This window comes from Homalodisca vitripennis, chromosome 6 (genome assembly GCF_021130785.1).
Source record: "Homalodisca vitripennis isolate AUS2020 chromosome 6, UT_GWSS_2.1, whole genome shotgun sequence".
Lineage (NCBI taxonomy): Eukaryota > Metazoa > Arthropoda > Insecta > Hemiptera > Cicadellidae > Homalodisca > Homalodisca vitripennis.
Window position 1 is genome coordinate 106,101,866 of NC_060212.1, and position 6,000 is coordinate 106,107,865.

Genomic DNA, 6,000 nt, shown 5'->3' on the forward strand with positions numbered 1-6,000 from the left:
ATATATATATATATATACTGTTGTGAATGATATGTTACATAACCAAATCTAATAGGGTACTAGATATTGATGTAATATCCGTTACACTAAAAACACACAATATAACTATAGGAGAAATTTCAATATTGGATGATATTTAATTCATCTTGACATATTAATACGTTGATTTCAAATACAAAATTAGTTTTTAAATTATCATACGAGTTTTTTTTATATATTACTTAATTTAAACTATTATATTTATAAGTTATACTGGAAATTATAAATGTTGAGTTCATATAATATCCGTAAAGTAATATATCAATTAAATAATTATTATTATTATATTTATACACCGCTTCACATCAAAATTTACACCAACAATCCATAATCTGGATCGATCGATTTTTGAAATATTGATCATTGTTAGTATATATTAAGCCCTACAGTTTCAATAGGGCAGATTTTACTATTTTTCTAACTCAAGTTTCAGCATTACACCACATTAGAAAAAGTCCTTTTTAAATCAAGTTTTTTTATCAAAGGGTATACACACGTTTAAGAAGGACAATATGTTTCACAAAATCGATAGCAGACGCTATAACGAAGAAGATGGGTACAGATAGGGTTAAGTTATGGCTAGGAACGATGGAGCTCTACTACTCACGGTGTGTCTACTCGCAGAGCAACAGCTTCACTGGCTCCAACACAGGCGGGTGAGGGGAGGTATGACGTCATCGCTGCATCCGACTCACACCTAGCCCGACATAGATTATACCGCTCTGTAGTAACAGCTGATTGCTCGCAGCTTTGCTAAACTGCTCACTGTTCAGTTTTATCGTTGTGCATTATTACAACTCACTTTATGAAGACTCCATTAACTAATAAAAATATGCAGTCTGATTAAATAATGGGATCTGCCTGTTGTAGTGTTTGTCTTGAAGAAAAAAAATTATACATATACCTATATATATATATATATATATATATATATATATATATATATATTTTTATTTTTATATATATATATTTATATATTTTATATATTATATATATATAATATATATATATATATATATATTCACTAACAGTCTTCAAACGTTTAGCACTAGCTGTTACCTGCGGCTTCGCACGGAGTTTCATTTTGAAAAATAGGGACACCATGAGTATCTTCCTTTTAAGTGGCATTCCATATAATCTTGAGATGAATAGTCACTGAAAGTTATTCTAATCTCTTCTAATCCATTTTAGATTTAAGTTTAAAGATGGGACTCGGAATTCGGAGATTGAAATTGCTTTTTATAATTACATTTTTGTAATTTTTCTCCTATATTTCATGATATTTTAGTGAATAGCTCAGCGATTCCAGTAACAATTGAACTATTTTAGGTCATTGTGGAAAAATCGTAAATCTAACGGAGTCGAAGTCCTTAGCTTTTCAGGTAACACATATACGATGTAATAATTTGTGGCATTTTACTGTAGTTAATCCAATCCTAATAAAACAATAAAAAGCTTCTGAACGTGACATGACATTAATTTGTAAAGTGAAACTGAGTTTGACAGATGAATAACAACAAACATTTACTGTCACCTGTTTACATGTATACATAATTATTTGACATTATTATTATACATATATTAAAACAAGTGGTCAACAACAATTAAGACATTAGCACTAAACATTACAGCAAAATCATGTAAAATTCACACGATCACTTTATGAGCTGTAAATAAGTAATAAAATTATTATTTCATTAATTATAAAAAAGTGCAGACCGATTAAATAATAGGATCTGCCCGTTTTAGAAAGTGTTTGTCTTGAATAAACAATAAAAAAAAACAGTCCTAAACATTTTTGGAAAATGTACACATTTCCTTATTCAAAGTTTACTCAAATATTGTATCTTTTTAGACAATTCAAAGGATCAAAACTCAAGGACCGCTCGGAAGTGCCAATGAGCGAGTTATTGTCTGTCACAGGTCCATTCATTGGCCAATGATGATGGACAGAATAAAGCTTAAAGGGGTTAATCCTTTCCTTTACAAACATTTTTATATTGGTATAATATGTATTATACCATAAATTACAGTGAATATTGCTCATTACTGGGCATTTGTATGTACATTTTTGTACTCAGTAGTCCGTTATAAAAACATAAAAACCGTTTATATATTTAAAGTATTTTATTAATTCTAGTTATAACGTTCATGTTTGTAAAACCATGAAGTAATCAAAGTTCTATATTATTCGATTTTTTTATTATAGTACCAACTACTCTTATATACGATGCATAACAACACGTGTGCAAATAAAGAATGGGAAATCATCAAATTAAACATCTGGATTAAACCAAAACGAAACCTGATAGTAAAAATCCACTTAAGCTGGGATTATTACCGAAATCTTAATTAATATCATAATTAGGTAGGTGAGACAAAGTAATCTTCTTTATCCCTCCCGTATTATTCTATGTTGATTTTAATTACTTCTCAACGTTCTTACTCTCAATATTGCTCCAATAGGCCCTACGTATTATAATAGATTGTGTCTACGTCCTACTTTTTGTAATAAATAATGAATATATCTTCCTGTATATATATATATATATATATATATATATAATAGATTGTTTATAATACATACACAATCATACATAATGAATAATACAAAAAACCGTATCTTACGTTTTATAATACTCTGTGACTACGGCATACTTTTTATAATACATAATGAATGTGTCCTACTTTATATAATACGGTACATTGTTAATAATTGCGACGTTTTGTAATACATTGTGACCAAGTATTATGTTTTATAATACATTATGGCTAGGTCAACCTTTTATAATACATAATGAATGTGTCCTACTTTATATAATACGGTACATTGTTAATAATTGCGACGTTTTGTAATACATTGTGACCAAGTATTATGTTTTATAATACATTATGGCTAGGTCAACCTTTTATAATACATAATGAATGTGTCCTACTTTATATAATACGGTACATTGTTAATAATTGCGACGTTTTGTAATACATTGTGACCAAGTATTATGTTTTATAATACATTATGGCTAGGTCAAACCTTTTATAATACATAATGAATTTGTACTACGGTATGTAATGCGTTACATTGCTAATAGTTGCGACATTTTGTAATACATTATGACCAAATCTTATGTTGAACAATGTATCATGGCTAAATCCTACCTTTTGTAATACATTATGACTAGGTCCTATGTTTTATAACACACTGTTACTGAGTGCTATGTTTATAGTGCATTGTGACTAGGTCCTACCTTTTGTAATACATTATGACTAGATCCTACGTTTTAGACTACATTTTACTATGGCTTACGTTTTATAGCACATTATGACTAGGTCCTATGTTTTATAACACACTGTTATTGAGTGCTATGTTTATAGTGCATTGTGACTATGTCCTACTTTTTGTAATACATTGGGACAACCCCCTAAATTTATAATTATAATGACTATGTTCTGAGTTTTATAATACTGTATGACTTGTGTAGGTAGGCCTACTACGTTTTATAATTCATTAAGACTAGTTGTTACGTTTTGTAAGACATTGTGACTTGGCCGTACATTTTATAATGCATTCTGCCTAGTACCTATGTTTTATAATGAATTATGCCTAGTACCTATGTTTTATAATGAATTATGCCTAGTACCTATGGTTTATAATGAATTATGCCTAGGACCTATGTTTTATAATTAATTGTGCCTAGGTCCTACATTTTATAATAAACACTAATATAATTCATTGTAAGTAGGTCCTACGTTTTGCAATACACTGTGAAATAGGCCCTATGGTTTATAACACGATGTGATTAGGTCCTGCGTTTTACAACTCATTATGACGGAAACATCATAAACTGTACTTTATGTTTATCTGACGACAAAAAGACTAACCTACCTATTAGTTTGCTAACTGCAGGATACCCATATGCTCTTTGTAATGAAATTGTATTGAACACTGTAATATGCAAACCTTCCTTACCAACTTTGTATTAATCTAAAATTTAAAAAAACCCGATAGTTAGATTTCATTTAGTGGCTCTCTGAAGGAAAGCCTCATCACATCCACACAGCTATAAAGCGTTATATCCAATAAGTAAAGAACAACTACAGATGTCTTGTTACCAATTTGCCAAACAAATCTCTCATTACAGTTTTACACTTTAGCCATGAGATAGAGCCAGCACTAGCTTGTTGGTACTTGGCAGTATTTTCGCCAACGCAGTCTCGCCCAACTCTACGCACGGGCGTGCTTCACGCTCAGCTTGCATGTCTGAGGTGTCCTTTATCTCACTGGCGAGAGAGTGCGCGCGACAATCGATCCCACACCCTTCTACATGAAGCCTATTCACTACCACTCCTGTCCTTCCGTCTGTCTGTGCGTCTCTGCCGGAAGTTTTATTTGCGAATACACCGGAAGTGTTCCAGCCAATAGTGGATTCAGGAGACGACTAGAAGTCCCAAGTTGCTCTCCTCGCTAATCGTTCCTTCATATATTTGTAGTGTTATTGAATGCGACAGAATAAAAACAAAGCTTTAAATATTTCCAATCCGAGTTAGAAAATCACTGTAGAATTTAGAGCAAGACCCATCATTTATCGTGTCCCCGCTATTGTTTTGTTTACGTTTCTAAATTTATAAACCCAATAAGGTTTCAGCTTTTACGTAACTCCCTGGAAAACCTCATAATGAAACATATTAATCTTCAACAATCCTAAGTCAATGATAAACTTTTCTTGGAATTCCAACTACATGTTTTTAAAAATGTAGGCTATTTAATGTAATAGTTGTACAATGCAATTTAAAGAAGCTTGGATAGTGGATATACACTACAGTATTCGTAGTACTGTAGTTTTTCACACACTTATGTCTCTAGTAGTACGTCTTCAGTTATTACTTCTTTAGCAATGTCTAGCACCATTGTTCTAATTGAACAGTAATTATAAAAGATAATTGAATATGTTATTTGTTTTTGTAATAATGTGATGTTTCCATAATTTTACGACAAACTGTTTAGTACTTTCTATATTTAAATGTCGTAACTATGAAAGTGGTATTATTTATATGAATTTAATGTTCCTTGACCAGCTTCCTATATGTGCAAAGTTAGTGGCATTAACAGTTTTTGAGAAGTGAGTTTTTAAAGACAAAAAAGTCCACTGAGACAGACAGATGGAAAATTAAGGAAATAAGAATGTATTCTCATAGGACATTTCTCTTCTTTTTGGTGTAAGTAATCAATGCAAGTAACTATATCTCGAACTTCATAAGGATGTTCTTCTTACCGGATGAGCGTCAGCGAATTCTAACAATCGAGGGAATGGAAAATATTTTATTTCTGTCTCTCAGAACGATATCTCAAGAACTAACGTGTGGACTGGAAAATGTATATGTAGCCTCAGCGAAACCTGATACACGTAGTGTGGTGTACTCGTACCTTGTACATATATAATGTAGAAGTGGATCGACACTGAATATTTGGAATTTTAGAAGTTATAGCCTTCAAGAAATACCTAAACTACTTATTTTGATGTCCATAAATGAACTTCAAGTCAATTTGAAGTCAAAATATTTATTACACCATTGAATATTGAACACAGTTTTTGGTCAAAACATAAAATAACTAATTTAAATAAACAAAAGTTTGAAATGTATACGTATATATTGTGTATATCATGCAGCATCGACAAAACCGCTCAATGCAATAACTGTCAAGATCCTCATTAGGGCCTCTCTTAAGCTGTAGAAAGGTATCTCGAACAGATAGAACTATAAATGTTTCATAAAAATTGATATATTAGGAGCATGTTTTAATTTAGGTTTAAATACTATTGTACATCTTATGCCCTTAATACAAAAATGAGTTAATAGAAAGAGAAAGTTTAAAAAGGTCAGGAACAAAATTATATTTGTATCTCGTGTTCAATTTATGAGTCAGAGTTCTAAAATAGTTTTGATAGTTGTGAATAAAAACTG

General features: G+C 31.0%; 1 protein-coding gene across 1 annotated transcript in view; it reads right to left on the minus strand.

Moving 5' to 3' along the window:
• The window catches only part of LOC124364676 (tubulin monoglycylase TTLL3-like), a 50,556-nt gene extending 49,883 nt beyond the window's left edge, over positions 1 to 673 (minus strand). The window contains exon 1 of the mRNA XM_046820338.1: positions 647 to 673. The gene's annotated coding sequence lies outside the window, so the exon portion shown is untranslated. The remainder of the gene's footprint in view (positions 1 to 646) is intronic.
• Between the last annotated feature and the right edge of the window lie 5,327 nt (positions 674 to 6,000).